Raw genomic sequence first — 17,547 nt, forward strand, 5'->3', positions numbered from 1 at the left:
AGTGGGCGCTTTGGCACACCAAATTGCGACCAGAAAAGCTTCTCCGTTGCATACCATTCTTGCGCTTGGTAAAACTGCGCCGCATCGGAAGCACTCTTCGGCAAATCCAATAACGCATCTGGAGAAATCCACACTTGATTAAGCAGGGCATAATTTGGATCGCCGAACTTAGTCTGAAGTAAAAAGGGCTTACCAGCCGCGATCTCCCCAGCTTGCCGGATCTCCTCCCGGGCTGCTCTAAATTCGGACCGGGCCTCTCTCGCCTCTTGTAAGGCCTTGTCAAGATCAGCCGTTTTGGCTTTATTATCCCTCTCGAGAAATCCACAGCGGCTAACGGCCTCCTTTAGTTCAAGGGTCATTGAGGATATTTTCTCCTTGCATAGGTGTCGAGCAGCTTGTTCAGCCTTTAGCTCGGCAGATGCCTTTTTGGCAGCCGCACTACTAATCCGGGCCTGCTCCTTGTCTCGGACTAGCTCAGCCCAAAGGACCTCGACTGCGGCAGCACCATCTGCAGATATGGACATCTTATTGCACAATTCTTTGCATCATGCTTATACTGTAAACACGTGCATAGTATGGCTGCCCCAAAAAACATACCTTGCACCTCGTCAAGTTGCCTGTTGATAAGCGCGATATCCTTATCTGCCTCATCAATCTTATGTTGCAAATCCGCAACTTCTGCAGTCCGGGTAGTTATCGGGGAGGTCACAGCATGTGTTCCAATTGATCAGATTATTTCCTGGGCATATCTTTTGATCCTCTGATCGCCGCCCTCGGGAAGCCAATCAGAGTCTCAGGGGCTACTATCTATACACAAGTGTATTTTGTGATTAAAACACAATCGAACATATTACGGTACGAACCTCGAAGCCTCTTCGCAGGCTCACGAAGGCCTCATTCAATCCACTTTTCGCGGACAGGACCTTTTCAACCATGGTGCCCATCAAGGTACGATGTTCCTCTAAGACGGATGCCTGCCGCAGCATGTTCGTCAATGTATCCGGCGCCTCTGGGTCCCCGGAAGCTGTGGAAGGAGTACGGCCTCCCTTTCAAGGAATCCGTTTATTCGTATCTGGCTATAGACCGGACTGCTCGGGACCTCCATTATTGGCTCCCGGACCCCGGGCCTCTGAAGTACCACCTTCGAATGGTGTCTTCATCCCTTGCACCACTTGTTGATCGGGGGAGACCCTCCTTGATGATACCTCGAAGTCGTCCGCCCTATTGGGTGAGGAGACCGGTGGAGGCGTCTCGCTTCCCATCATCTTCGAGAGAAGGTCCCTCGAGGAAGAGGACTGTTGAAGAAGACTGCGTGCCGAACTGCAAAAAACATATATTCTAGACGTTACAAGAAAGGAACAGGACATGTTTAAAACACCCTTGTTCACTTATGATTTGACCTGAGGCTTGTCCTCATCGTGGGACTGTGCGATGACGCCGTCCTCCAAGCCTGGGCCACCCATCAGAGGCATTTTGTCTCTCTTAGGAGCCTTTTCCTCCCAATCTTCGGAGGTGGCCCTTTTCTTTCCATGGGGGGAAGAGATGCTGACTTCCCCTTCATTTTTGTCTTCGGATGATGGAATCTTGATTCCCCCAGACACAATGTTTGATATACCTTCGGGATGGAGGCCATCTTTGGTCCTCCCACTCTCCGCTTTGCTCTCCTTCACAGCCATCGGGTATGGTGCCGGGGCCAGCATCCTTGTTAACACGGGATCTGCTGAGCCTTCGGGAAGGGGGTCCGAACACCTAATTAGTTACGCTTTCTTTATCCAGCCCTGGAAGAAGATAGTTTGCTTAGTAATGTATTACGGCATACTTAAATACAAAGTGTTCGGAAGTCAAGTGCTTACCGGGGTATCTGGACGGTTGCAATCAAGGCCGGCTTCCTCGGTGGTGTCCGACCAATGTTTTTGTTTCCCGAAAAACAACTTCCACATCCCCTTGTGCGTAATGCCAAAGAAGTGTTGGAGGGTTTGTGGTCCTTCCGGATTAAACTCCCACAGGCGGAGGGGCCTACGCTAGCATGGCAGAATTCGGCGGACCAGCATTACTTGAATCACATCGACAAGATCGATGTATTTCTCAACGAGGGTTCGGATGCGGCTCTGTAGAGTCTGCACTTCATTAACTGATCCCCAGTCCAGCCCCCTATTAACCCATGATGCCAGCTGTAACAGAGGGACGGCACGGAACGCAGGTGTAACTACCCACTTGGTACTACGGGGTTCCGTGACGTAAAACCACTCTCGCTGCCATTGGTTGGATGCACACCCACTAGTTTCTTTTGTTGAGCTTTCGTACACTTATAGCTCTAGTGCATCCGTTGCATGGAAATCCCTACTCACTCACATTGATGTCTATTGATGGGCATCTCCATAGCCCGTTGATACGCCTAGTTGATGTGAGACTATCTTCTCCTTTTTGTCTTCTCCACAACCACCATTCTATTCCACCTATAGTGCTATGTCCATGGCTCACGCTCATGTATTGCGTGAAAATTTAAAAAGTTTGAGAACATCAAAAGTATGAAACAATTGCTTGGCTTGTCATCGGGGTTGTGCATGATTTAACATTTTTTGTGATGAAGACAGAGAATAGCCAGACTATATGATTTTGTAGGGATAACTTTCTTTAGCCATATTATTTTGAGAAGACATAATTGCTTAGTTACAAGTATTATTATTTCTATGTCAATATTAAACTTTTCCCTTGAATCTTTTGGATTTGAACATTCATGCCACAATAAACAAAAATTACTTTGAGAAATATGTTGGGAAGCATTCCACATCAAAAAATCTATTTTTATCATTTACCTACTCGAGGACGAGCATGAATTAAGCTTGGGGATGCTTGATATGTCTCCAACGTATCTATAATTTTTTATTGTTCCATGCTATTATATTATCTGTTTTGGATATTAATGGGTTTTATTTTACACTTTTATATTATTTTTGGGACTAACCTATTAACTGGAGGCCAAGCCCAAATTGCTATTTTTTTTGCCTATTTTAGTGTTTCGCAGAAAAGGAATATCAAACAGAGTCAACGGAATGAAACCTTCGAGAGTGTTATTTTTGGAACAAACGTGATCCAGGGGACTTGGAGTGGACGTCAAGAAACAATCGAGGAGGCCACGAGGCAGGGGGCGCGCCTACCCCCTGGGCGCGCCCTCCACCCTCGTGGGCCCTTCGTTGCTCCACCGACCTACTTCTTCCTCCTATATATATATATATATCCATATACCCCGAAAACATCCAGGAGCACCACAAAACCCTATTTCCACCGCCGCAACCTTCTGTACCCAAGAGATCCCATCTTGGGGCCTTTCCCGAAGCTCCGCCGGAGGGGGCATTGATCACGGAGGGCCTCTACATCAACTCCATGGCCCCTCCGATGATGTGTGAGTAGTTTACCTCAGACCTTCGGGTCCATAGCTAGTAGATAGATGGCTTCTTCTCTCTCTTTGGATCTCAATACAAAGTTGATCTATTCGATGTAATCTTCTTTTGCGCTGTGTTTGTCGAGATCTGATGAATTGTGGGTTTATGATCAAGTTTATTTATGAACAATATTTGAATCTTCTATGAATTCTTTTATGTATGATTGGTTTATCTTTGCAAGTCTCTTTGAATTATCAGTTTGGTTTGGCCTACTAGATTGATCTTTCTTGCAATGGGAGAAGTGCTTAGCTTTGGGTTCAATCTTGCGATGCTCGATCACAGTGACAGAAAGGGAAACGACACGTATTGTATTGTTGCCATCGAGGATAAAAAGATTAGGTTTATATCATATTGCATGAGTTTATCCCTCTGCATCATGTCATCTTGCTCAAGGCGTTACTCTGTTCTTATGAACTTAATACTCTAGATGCATGCTGGATAGCGGTCGATGTGTGGAGTAATAGTAGTAGATGCAGGCAGGAGTCGGTCTACTTGTCACGGACATGATGCCTATATAAATGATCATACCTAGATATTCTCATAATTATTCTCTGTTCTATCAATTGCTCGACAATAATTTGTTCACCCACCACAATACTTATGCTATCTTGAGAGAAGCCACTAGTGAAACCTATGGCCCTCGGATCTATTCTCCATCATACAAGTTTCCAATCTATTTTATTTTGCAATCTTTACTTTCAATCTATATCATAAAAAATACCAAAAATATTTATCCTATTATTATTATCTCTATCAGATCTCACTCTTGCAAGTGGTCGTGAAGGGATTGACAACCCCTTTATCGCGTTGGTTGTGAGGTTCTTATTTGTTTGTGTAGGTACAAGGTGACTCGCACGTGGTCTCCTATTGGATTGATACCTTGGTTCTCAAAAACTGAGGGAAATACGTATGCTGCTTTGCTGCATCACCCTTTCCTCTTCAAGGGAAAACCAACGCAGTGCTCAAGAGGTAGCACACTGCGACACTCCGCCTATTCCCTGTCGACTGCCTTCGGCTTCACATTAAAAGTCTTAAGCCATATGCCGAAGTGTGGGGGATTCGGAGGAAGGCCTCACACATGATGATAAACGCCGAGACGTGGAGGAAGGAATTTGGAGCTAGATCGTGAAAATCTAGTCCATAATAAAACATTAGCCCCTGGACGAAGGGGTGGAGAGCGAACCCTAGCCCTCGGAGGAAGTGAGATATGAATACGACCCTCTCGCCGGATCTGGGGGTCGGAATAACCTGTCCTTGAGCAGGAAGCCGGTGGGGGATCTCTGCGGTCAGGTATCTAGCCGCCCGAAGCTTTGCAATATCCTCCTCCGTAACAGAGGAAGCCACCAATCGACCTTGAGGGCTAGGTACTGACATAATGGGGAAGCTTGGAGCAATTAAACCGAACCTTGGGTGCTAGGACTTGAGGTTGGAAAGGCTGAGGAGAGGGTTGACGTAAAAAGACGGCTCTTGGTTCCTTTATAAAGGCACCGGGTATTGAACGCCTCCTCCTGAGCCTGAAGGCTTGCCTATTCCTAAGGAATCTTTCCAACGGAACGGTTGGGTTACCCGCGCTCGTATTGATGAGAATCCCGCAATCAGGGGACACGATCTTTGCTCCGACAGGACGTGCCAATAACAAACATGCCTCAAAACATGGAACGACGGGATAGGAAACGGTTCGAAATAAATAACCGGGCGAGCGTGATGTCACGTTATAAAAATGTCAGGACCCTGATTCTAAGTCACACCGATCTAGCCTGTAACACCTCATATCAGTTTGCGGCCTCACGCACGGTATTCCCACGGGTGTCGCCTTACCATGGCCTAGGACCGTTTGGGCCTTTTGGCTCACATATATGATAGTGTCGCTAGCATCCATATGACAGAGAACCCGGGCCGACATGACTAGTCGTGAACCCAAAGTGGCACTAACTTACGGGGACAGGCATACATGAATCAACATCGAGCATGTCGGTCAGCAGCGTGCGAATCCGGGCTGTAGCACTGGGCTAACAGGACTCCGGGAACCTGGGCTGTAGCAGGCTAGGCAGGACTCCGGATGTCACCGCGTGACATTTCCCCGAAGGGACAGACACATGAACGAAGTGAATCACATGCTGGCCAGTCAAGTGTTCCGGAGCAGTAGTGCTGGGCTAGCAGGACTCCGGTGAACCGGGCTGTAGCGGACTACTATGGCTCATGGAAGCACAAGACTACATTTCCCCATAAGAGAGGCTACCAAGGATAAACAACTAGGTTGTCAGATCCCACACATACCAAGCATTTCAATCATACACACAATATGCTCGATATGTGTAAATACAACATGGCATCACAACAAAACTCTACGACTCAAAGTATTTATTCATTAGGCTCCGAGGAGCGAGATATTACAAACATGGGTCTCATGACCCAACATTCAGAGCATACAAGCAAAGCACATGCGGAAGCTTACCATGTCTGAGTACAGACATCTACAAATGAAAAGGCTGAGAAGCCTGACTATCTACAAGACCCTCCCAAGGGTACAAGATCGTAGCTTAGGCAACGAGCTAAACGTCGAAGTCCACGTGGAACTACTAGCGAGACTGAAGTCTCTTTGCAAAACATAAATTAAGCAAACTTGAGTACAAATGTACCCAACAAGACTTACATCGGAACTAACTACATATGCATTGGTATCATCAAAGGGGTGGTGGAGTTTAACTACAGCAAGCCAGCTTTGACTCGGTGGCTATCCTGAACTACGACTGCAATTAACTCTTTGAGGTGGCGCACACGAGTCCACAAATTCACCATATCAATACACCACTATGGATCCGCTCCCGTCTCCCTACGAGATAGCCATCCATAGCACTCACGCTTATCTTGCGCATTTTAGAGTATCCACTTTCACTTGTCTATGAACTATGCAAGGGGTCCAAGTTTCCATATCCGAGGAATCCGGCTATTCTAATAGATAATGATAACACTGCAGGGGTTTACTTCTTCACACACGCTCTCACCACTTACCACCATGTACACGTCGTGTATCTCGTCAACCTTCAAGCGGAAGCCTGGTGAGGGTGTCGGCCACGACCTGACTAATCACACAAGTCTCTCGTCCAGGTTTATCGCCTATTCGGGTTCCATCCGCAAGGAGATCCGGCCGGGGTGTCGCTCACGGCCCCAAACGATATGTACAGGGTTCCCAAGCTCACCATCCGGGTGCCACTTGGTACACCGGGCCACTGTGCCTAGTCTGTCCCAAGCCCACCTGTACTGGGTGCCACTTGGTAGACTACTAACACTACCTACAAACACCACAAACTAGTTGCAACTCCTAGACAGAGATCAGGTTGATTAATAAGTCGAGAGAGCTTGGAGCGCCCGGAGCCCAATGTGTGGTAGTAACTGTTCATGGATCACAAACACAGAACTCTGTTCCTGAGGACGGCTGCAATGAGACAACCCACCATGTACTCCTACATGGCCTCTCACCACTACCTTTACCAAATCATGTTCACACACTTAGCTCTCAATAGTAGGACATGTTCACACACCTCCGGTTCATCCCGATGAATCAGACCTGACAGAACCCTAAGCAATAGCAGGCACGACAAACAAGCATGAATGAGTAGGCACATCAGGGCTCAAACAACTCCTACTCATGCTAGTGGGTTTCATCTATTTACTGTGGCAATGACAGGTCATGCAGAGGATAAGGGGTTCAACTACCGCAGCAAGTAACAGATGAATCGTTGTTGTCCTAATGCAGTAAAAGAGAGCAGGAGCGAGAGAGTGGGATTGTATCGGAATGAACAAGGGGGTTTTGCTTGCCTAGCACTTCTGAAGATAGTATAGCTCTTCATCGGTGTCATTGATCACGTCATCGGAACACGTCTATCGAGAGGGAACAACCACCGACAAACAAAGGAGAAACACAATCAATGACATGCAACAATATGATGCATGAATGTGACATGGCAATATGCTGATGATTGGCCTAATGCAACTAGCAACAAGTTAAATGGAGTTGGTTTGAACACTAGGTTCAAATTCAAACTCCATATGTGCTTTCTTAAATGCCATTTAATTGAATTGTCCTAAACAGTGGACATAAGTTGCTCTAACATGCATGCAAATGGGACATATGGATAGATTGGATTTTTTTGATCATTTTTCATATATAATTTGTTTGATTTGGAGCTACGGTTGATTTTCTATGATTTTTAGAAGTTTTGGCTATTTTCTGGAATTTTCTAATTATTTTAAATCCAGAAATGATTTACTGCGTCAGCATGATGTCGGTGTGATGTCAGCAGGTCAACGGAGACGGTCCAAGTCAAACCTGACCAGTGGGTCCCACTGGTCAGTGAAACAATCAACTAAAGGGTTAATTAGCACTAACTAATAGTTCATCTAGGCTAATTAGTCCCTGGACCCACACGTCAGTGACTATGGGTTTAAAATTAAGTTAATATAACACTTAGCTAATTAATAGGGGTCAGGGCCCACATGTCAGGGGCTAACCTAACTAACCTAAATAGGATTATCACTAACTAACTTAGTTAGCCAGGCGGGGCCCGCATGTCAGTGAGAGAGAGGGTTCAAACCCCTGGTCAGACGGGGTCAAACCTGCCGGTGTTTAGCCGCCGGCGTGGCCGGATGCGGCGGAGAGCATCGGAAACGCTGCTCCAGCCACGGTTCGAAGCGCAAGTGGACGCTACGGGTAGCTGTCGGTGTGGCGCGTCGAACGGTGGCCTTGGACGGAGCTGGGGTGGCCGGAAACGACGGCGGTGACGAGTCGGGCGGCGGCCGGAGCTCGGGTGTTCGCGGTGATGCAGAAACAGTGGCCATGGAAACGCGTGCGTGACCCCTACAGCGGCTACGCGAGGCAGCAAGTGTGTTGGACACGACGCCCGGACCAAATGGTCGTCGGAGTCATGTCTGCGGCGAGTGCAGGCGGCAGCGCAGTAGGGCGAGAGGGGCTTGGCGGCTACGGAGTGCAGGAGAGAGAACGGAGAGGGGGAGGATGATCAGAAGCTCGCGTAGAACACGACGAGCGAGTCGGTGAGCTCGGGGAGGGGCTGATGAGGACGGGAGGTCGCTAGCAATCTCGGCAGCCGAACGACGAAGACGAGGTCGGGGTGGTCACGTCGTGGCGCGCGAGCACTTGGGGCTCGGGCGAGACGACGTAGCGGACCGCAGCAGTTCTTCTGGACATGCTGGATGGGCGAGGCAGGGCCGGTGGACGCGGCAACGACGAGCGGCGGCGACAGTTGCGCTCGGGCGCGAGAGGGAGAGAGAGCAGAGGAGGGGAGAAGCACGGGAGAGAGTGAGAGGTTTCTAGGGGGTGCGTGTCGGTGTCCAGGGCGTCCAGAAGCTCGGCAGAAAGCAGGAGGTGGCGGGGCATGTGCTCGCGCGCGGCGGCCACGCGCGCGCTGTCCTTCTGTCAAAGGAGGAAGAAGACCAGGGAGCCCCTGGTGGGCTAGGCCAGAACAGGAGCTGGGCCGGCTCTGCTGCAGGTAAGAAGCCCAGGTAAAACTTTCTCTCTCTTTCCTTCACTATAGTTTATGTTTTCTATTTCTGACATTTGTTTTAATTTGGTTTTTGAACCAAACTAAATTTTCTGCTTCTGACAATTTTTGTAGGGACTAAATGGATTATTCCAAAGCCCCTCAACAATTATCAGAATTATTGGACATATAGTTAATACATCACATATATAAATCCAATGCAACTAATTATTGGATTAACTCAAATGCCCAAAATAAATATTTCTGTGACTCCAAAAATATTGGTTTGAATTTTACCTCTTGCCAATATTTTTATAGCTTAACAGGAACATTTTCTTGGGTTATTTGAAGCAATTTTTAATGTTGATCAGTTTTTTTGAAATGATTTCTGAGGCTTCCCACTTTCCCCAATTCAACTTTCATGAAGTTAAACATGATGCAAGATGATTGATGCAAGGACAAGCAATGACTAGCTAGGGATGTGACAACTCACCCCTACTAAACAAGAATCTCGTCCCGAGATTCAAGCATAGGGTAAAAAGTCAGAGGGGAAACAAGCCAGCACAATCTTCTCGATCCAACTGCCCTTCTCGAAGATGTTGATTCTTTGCTCCATTTATCTTGACGTCTTTGCTTTTGAGAACTTACCCAACACGATGACAAGGAAAGAAACTATATAGTGATCGATCTCCACGAAGATCAAGCAAATCATGATCAACTCACGGAATGAGATGTCGAAATATCTCTTGATCTGAGACACAAAACACACATCAAGGGTGATGGAAAGGAAATAGATGATGAAGGTTCAAATTGATAGGCAACCATTCCATGCTTGGGTAAGATGGTGCATGGTTTCAAAGTAGCGAGGAGATAATTGTCATGATTCCATAACGGGACACCTCGGGGGAGGTGACTCGTAGAATTGTTCCCTTAAGTGGCAAAAGAATTACTTTTGAGCCATAGATCATTGAAACCCTTCATACCAGCCTGAGGCAATTCAAAATTGATCGTTTGAAGGAATTTGAAAGAATGTCATACCTAGTTTGGAACGGAAACTATGGTTATAGAACAACTCGGCAAAAGGAAGGCACATTCCAATTGATACCGAGGATATAACCTAGTGTCTGAGCGTGCTCTCAAGAACTTGAGCATTTCCGTATTCATCAAGGTTTTACCAACATCTGTGCCGAGGATCCTGGCAACACATCATACTACCATGATGAATAATCATGGAGGATGCAGATGCAAAGGAAGACAACACCTTCTCAGATTTTTACCTTAGCAATGCCAAGGAAACAAAATCTGGATGATTGACCGAGAGACATTTAGCACTCCGCTTCTAATGTTCTCCTTGGTGTTCTACATACCACAGTCATACATAAAGCATTAACGTGGCCATCAAGTATAGGTCAGACTTCGGGAAGACAAAGGATCCATAAGGAACAACTTCTAGAATAAGTCGCACGGAATCCTCATGGAGAGAATGATCAAATTGCTTAATCAAGAAGCTACAATAATAGATCTTCCGGCTAGGTGTGTCGGCCAACATCAACCTTGTCGGGACCTACATCATAGATCTTGGAAAAGTTCCAACCATCATATCTGCCTGAGATTCAGATCCGGTTGGTAACAGAATATTTTAGACAGCATGTCTGGAAAAGAAAATTTGCAACACAAATCGAGGAGATGACATTGCGAGATTCTCGGGAATGAGCTACGATGGCAAGCTTCAAAACATGAGCTAGTTCTGCTACATACACGTGAGCATGTTGTCCAAGACAAGAATGACCACATAGTAGTCTTATAATAAAACACTATCGAGTTCAGGTTAGGTTCCATCATCAAGGATTTCGAAGTCTTTACGCGTGCTAGACTTCTTTTCCTTGAACAAGTCAATCAGTGGCTTGTTGTGCTAGGGAATACATATGGAGTGGAGGTAATTAATCTACCAAACCATAGAATACATTCGCACATGCATAACTGACTTGGGATGGTACCAGAGGAAACGAAAACAATCTTTCTCAAACTCACAGCGACAACTTGCACCAAATGCACATGAATTTGAGGAAGTCACTTCTTCCATCCAAGCATAAGCTTCATGAATGGAACACGAAGGCATTGCTTACAAAGTTTTCAACACTAGGTTGATGTTCAACATGAATCATGGGTGAGACAAAATGCTGCTGATGGGCTCAACAGCAACTCATCGGAATTTCCATATCAGTAGACTTCCACCATCATGTGAACACGGTGATAGCATTGGTTAGACGAAAAGATGTAATGGTGTATGCTCGAGGGATCAACCACGAGTAAGACAACATTACGAACATCGTTGGTTCTGATTTGACTTGATGATAGCCCATACTCAAGTCAAAGTTTTGACAAGGCAATAGATCCAACAACTGAACACGAGGACCAATCGATGGAGATATCATCTTTCTTGAACACACACACACACAAAAAGATATCCCTTAACATGAACTAAGTCGGACAAGCTTTTATCTTCCAACTCTCCAAGTTGTTGTTTGTCTTAACCAACTAGCTCAGGGGTATCCAACACAGATTCTTGGAGAATGGGTGGTTTGGAGGAAAACCAACATGATCACGAACTCAACATAGCGGTCAGGTGACAACCTGGTAATACTTCCGAGAATATATTCGGAACATCACGAACCACCGATATGTTACTAAGCTCGAGAACAATCTTGCTTTTCAGAGCAAGACGATATGATAAAATAAGCAAGGGATTGAATAATCCTAACTCATTGATCGAAGAGTGCACCAGAAATAAGGACTAGGTAGCACAATCTATCTTAGAATGATGATTCAATAACCAACACGCTAAGAATGAGAATATTGTCCATTTACTACCAAGCAACGACTTGCTCGGAGTATTGATTTCGCACATCACAATTCACTTTTAGGCATTCCGGTTACAACAACACGAGGACCAAGGAATGAATGATGACGGTGAGAAGTATCACTGCATCAAGAATTCATAAGAGATGGTGCAATTCCTATGATATTCTCGACATAAATAGGGTAATACTCCAAGGTAGAATAGAACAAAAGTTGGTTTGGCATTTGATTTGCGGAATACCACTACTTTGACCCAATCCTGGATATGGATGAGGTTCTGGAGTTTATTTCTCCTATTCCTTTTGAAATAGAACAGCTTGACGGACCACAAGAATAGTAGGCATCGATGAACACGATCACACACATACCCTAGACTGTCAATTGATAGATGAAGGTCGGAATATAACTGAAGGAGGACAACTCAAAGGAACATATACTTTCTCAGTTGTGGATGCATAGATTAGTATGTCGAACGAGTTCAACATATTTCTTCCGGATAACCCATGCAGAGAGGTAGGACTGGAAAAGTCACAATTATGAATGGAGAACTCCTCAAGAGCTCCCTTGTTGTGATCTTTTGGTTCAAAAGAACTTCTGCCATAAGCACTTCATGGTATTTGGAAGAAGGAAATACCACAGACCTCAAGGACTATCGCAAGGTTACTAACATCCTAAAGGAACGAGCAAACACTATCAACAGGAGGTAAGTAGGGTGAATCTCGGGTTCAAGAACCTAGGAATAGAATACCTACTACTAAATGGCATCACGGGATGTTTTCGAAAATGGTGGCCAGAATCATCACACCGGAACACAAAACATGGCTAGATTACTAGGTGACTCCCTAAAACACCTAGGGTCATAATAATAGCCCCAACATATATACCGAGGCAATAGAGTACCTCAACGCACCGGTTAGTGTGCTTATTCTGACCAAAAAGACATCGGGAATGGAAAGAAAGGATTTGCAGATGCATCAGACTATTTAGTAACCTGGGATGATTCGGACAGCATAACGGCTGTAATTGCTCAAAAGATTTGAGACAACCTGCAAAAATGGTGGCATAGCCACTCAACATCACAAACTCTAGGTTCTGAGGCCAGCTATGAACATATGGAAGTAGTAGGAACTGAACTGAGGCTTGAACTCAACAATCCTAGGCAACTACGGTTTAGTGACACGTCATCCTGAGAGATAGAAGAGAAGCATAGTTCTTAACCCCGTAGAAAAGATAAGATGACTCAGATCAGAAGGTCATGAGGATAAGGAGTAAAAAGAGCCTTACATTCCCATCCACATACAATTCCCTTATATAACTAAAGCATTTCTAGACATGACTTCGACCAGCTTGGCTTGGTAATCCTACAGGTAGTCGGGCTCTGATACCAAAACTGTCAGGACCCAGATTCTAAGTCACACCGATCTAGCATGTAACACCTCATATCACTTTGTGGCCTCACGCACGGTATTCCCACGGGTGTCGCCTTACCATGGCCCGGGACCGTTTGCGCCTTTTGGCTCACATATATGATAGTGTCGCTAGCATCCATATGACAGAGAACCCGGGCCGACATGACTAGTCGTGAACCCAAAGTGGCACTAACTTACGGGGACAGGCATACATGAATCAACATCGAGCATGTCGGTCAGCAGCGTGTGAATCCGGGCTATAGCACTGGGCTAACAGGACTCCGGGAACCCGGGCTATAGCGGGCTAGGCAGGACTCCAGATGTCACCGCGTGACATTTCCTCGAAGGGACAGACACAGGAACGAAGTGAATCACATGCCGGCCAGTCAAGTGTTCCGGAGCAGTAGTGCTGGGCTAGCAGGACTCCGGTGAACCGGGCTATAGCAGACTACTATGGCTCATGGAAGCACAAGACTACATTTCCCCATAAGAGACGCTACCAAGGATAAATAACTATCTTGTTGGATCCGACACATACCAATCATTTCAATCATACACACAATATGCTCGATATGTGTAAATACAACATGGCATCACAACAAGACTCTATGACTCAAAGTATTTATTCATTAGGCTCCGAGGAGCGAGATATTACAAACATGGGTCTCATGACCCATCATTCAGAGCATACAAATCAAAGCACATGTGGAAGCTTAACATGTCTCGGTACAGACATCTACAAATGAAAAAGGCTGAGAAGCCTGACTATCTACTAGATCCTGCCGAGGGCACAAGATCATAGCTGAGGTATCAAGCTAAACGTCGAAGTCCACGCGGAACTACTAGCGAGACTGAAGTCTCTCTGCAAAACATAAATTAAGCAAACGTGAGTACAAAAGTACTCAACAAGACTTACATCAGAACTAGCTACATATGCATCGGCATCAACAAAGGGATGGTGGGGTTTAACTACAGCAAGCCATCTTTGACTCAGTGGCTAACCTGAACTACGACTGCAAGCAACTCTTTTGAGGCGGCGCACACGAGTCCACATATTCGCCATTCAATACACCACTATGGATCCGCTCCCGTCTACCTACGAGAATGCCATCCATAGCACTCACGCTTATCTTGCGCATTTTAGAGTATCCACTTCCACTTGTCTATGAACTGTTATAGGCAACCCAGAAGTCCTTTACCGTGGACGTGGCTGTTTGAATAGATCATTTATAACCCTACAGGGGTGTACTTCTTCACACATGTTTCCACCACTTAGCGTCTGCACACGACATGTGCTCGGCAGACTTCAAGCGAAAGCCGATGTGGGTGTAGACCATGACCTGACTAACCGCACAATTCTCTAGTCCAGGTTTATCGCCTATTCGGGCTCCATCCGCAAGGAAATCCGGCCGGGGTGTCCTCAACTGCCCCAAATGATATGTACAGGGTCCCGAGACGCCAAACGGGCACCCGGCATACCCGGCCACAGTGTATCTACCGCATCATAGCCCACCCCTAGGGTCAGCGCTACACACGACCGCCAACACATATCCTACAAACATCAAAAACTAGTTGCAACTCCTGGACAGAGGACAAGGGCGGTTAATAAGTTGAGCGGGGTCATATTTCAGGGCCCAACGTGTGGTAGTAGCTGTTTCATGGATCACAAACACAGAACTCAGTTCCTAAGGACGGCTTCAATGAGACAACCCACCATGTACTCCTACATGGCCTCTCACCGATACCTTTACCAAATCGTGTTCACACACTTAGCTCTCAATAGTAGGACATGTTCACACACCTCCGGTTCATCCCCGATGAATCAGACCTGACACAACCCTAAGCAATAGCAGGCATGACAAACAAGCATGAATGAGTAGGCACATCAGGGCTCAAACAACTCCTACTCATGCTAGTGGGTTTCATCTATTTACTGTGGCAATGACAGGTCATGCAGAGGATAAGGGGTTCAACTACCGCAGTAAGTAACAGATGAATCGTTGTTGTCCTAATGCAGTAAAAGAGAGCAGGAGCGAGAGAGTGGGATTGTATCGGAATGAACAAGGGGGTTTTGCTTGCCTGGCACTTCTGAAGATAGTATAGCTCTTCATCAGTGCCATTGATCACGTCGTCGGAACACGTCAATTGAGAGGGAACAACCACTGACAAACAAAGGAGAAACACAATCAATGACATGCAGCAATATGATGCATGAATGCGACATGGAAATATGCTGATGATTGGCCTAATGCAACTAGCAACAGGTTAAATGGAGTTGGTTTGAACACTAGGTTCAAATTCAAACTCCATATGTGCTTTCTTAAATGCCATTTAATTGAATTGTCCTAAACAGAGGACATAAGTTGCTCTAACATGCATGCAAATGGTACAGATGGATAGATTGTATTTTTCTGATCATTTTTCATATATAATTTGTTTGATTTGGAGCTACGGTTGATTTTCTATGATTTTTAGAAGTTTTGGCTATTTTCTGGAATTTTCTAATTATTTTAAATCCAGAAATGATTTACTATGTCAGCATGACGTCGGTGTGATGTCAGCGGTCAACGGAGACGGTCCAAGTCAAACCTGACCAGTGGGTCCCACTGGTCAGTGAAACAGTCAACTAAAGGGTTAATTAGCACTAACTAATAGTTAATCTAGGCTAATTAGTCCCTGGACCCACACATCAGTGGCTGTGGGTTTAAAATTAAGTTAATATAACACTTAGCTAATTAATAGGGGCCAGGGCCCACATGTCAGCGGCTAACCTAACTAACCTAAATAGGATTATCACTTACTAACTTAGTTAGCCAGGTGGGGCCCGCATGTCAGTGGGAGAGAGGGTTCAAACCCCTGGTCAGACGGGGTCAAACCTGCCGGTGTTTAGCCGCCGGCGTGGCCGGACGCGGCGGAGAGCATCGGAAACGCTGCTTCGGCCACGGTTCGAAGCGCAAGTGGACGCTACGGGTAGCTGTCGGTGTGGCGCGTCCAACGGTGGCCTTGGACGGAGCTGGGGTGGCCGGAAATGACGGCGACGACGAGTCGGGCGGCGGCCGGAGCTCGGGTGTTCGCGGTAATGTAGAAACAGTGGCCGTGGAAACGCGTGCGTGACCCCTACAGCGGCTACGCGAGGCAGCGAGTGTGTTGGACACGACGCCCGGACCAAATGGTCGCCGGAGTCGTGTCGGCGGTGAGTGCTGGCGGCGGCGCAGTCGGGCGAGAGGGGCGTGGCGGCTACGGAGTGCAATAGAGAGAATGGAGAGGGGGAGGATGATCAGAAGCTCGCGTAGAACATGATGAGCGAGTCGGTGTGCTCGGGGAGGGGCTGATGAGGACGAGAGGTCGCCGGCGATCTCGGCGGCCGAACGACAAAGACGAGGTCGGGGTGGTCGCGTCGAGGCGCGCGAGCACTCAGGGCTCGGGTGAGACAACGTAGCGGACCGCGGTGGTTCTTCTGGACACGCTGGATGGGCGAGGGAGGGCCGGTGGACGCGGCAACGACGAGCGGCGGCGACGGTTGCGCTCGGGCGCGAGAGGGAGAGAGAGCAGAGGAGGGGAGAAGCACGGGAGAGAGTGAGAGGTTTACAGGGGGTGCATGTCGGCGTCCAGGGCGTCCAGAAGCTCGGCGGCAAGCAGGAGGTGGCGGGGCGTGTGCTCACGCGCAGCGGCCACTGGCGCGCTGTCCTTCTATCAAAGGAGGAAAAAGACCGGGGAGCCCCTGGTGGGCTAGGCCAGAACAGGAGCTGGGCCGGCTCTGCTGCTGGTAAGAAGCCCAGGTAAAACTTTCTCTCTCTTTCCTTCACTATAATTTCTGATTTCTATTTCTGACAATTGTTTTAATTTGGTTTTTGAACCAAACTAAATTTTCTGCTTCTGACAATTTTTGTAGGGACTAAATGGATTATTCCAAAGCCCCTCAACAATTATTGGACATATAGTTAATATATCACATATATAAATCCAATGCAAATAATTATTGGATTAACTCAAATGCCCAAAATAAATATTTCTGTGACTCCAAAAATATTGGTTTGAATTTTACCTCTTGCCAATATTTTTATAGCTTAACAGGAACATTTTCTTGGGTTATTTGAAGCAATTTTTAACGTTGATCATTTTTTTAAATGATTTCTGAGGCTTTCCACTTTCCCCAATTCAACTTTCATGAATTTAAACATGATGCAAGATGATTGATGCAAGGACAAGCAATGACTAGCTAGGGACTTGTAAAATACTATACTCTACGGCTGTGGTACTTGTGTTGTAGGTCCGGACACCATCGTTTCGCCCGAAGACTATCCTGAAGTATTTGGAAAGGGGAACCCGCCTTGCAAT

This window comes from Triticum aestivum, chromosome 3A (assembly GCF_018294505.1).
Source record: "Triticum aestivum cultivar Chinese Spring chromosome 3A, IWGSC CS RefSeq v2.1, whole genome shotgun sequence".
Lineage (NCBI taxonomy): Eukaryota > Viridiplantae > Streptophyta > Magnoliopsida > Poales > Poaceae > Triticum > Triticum aestivum.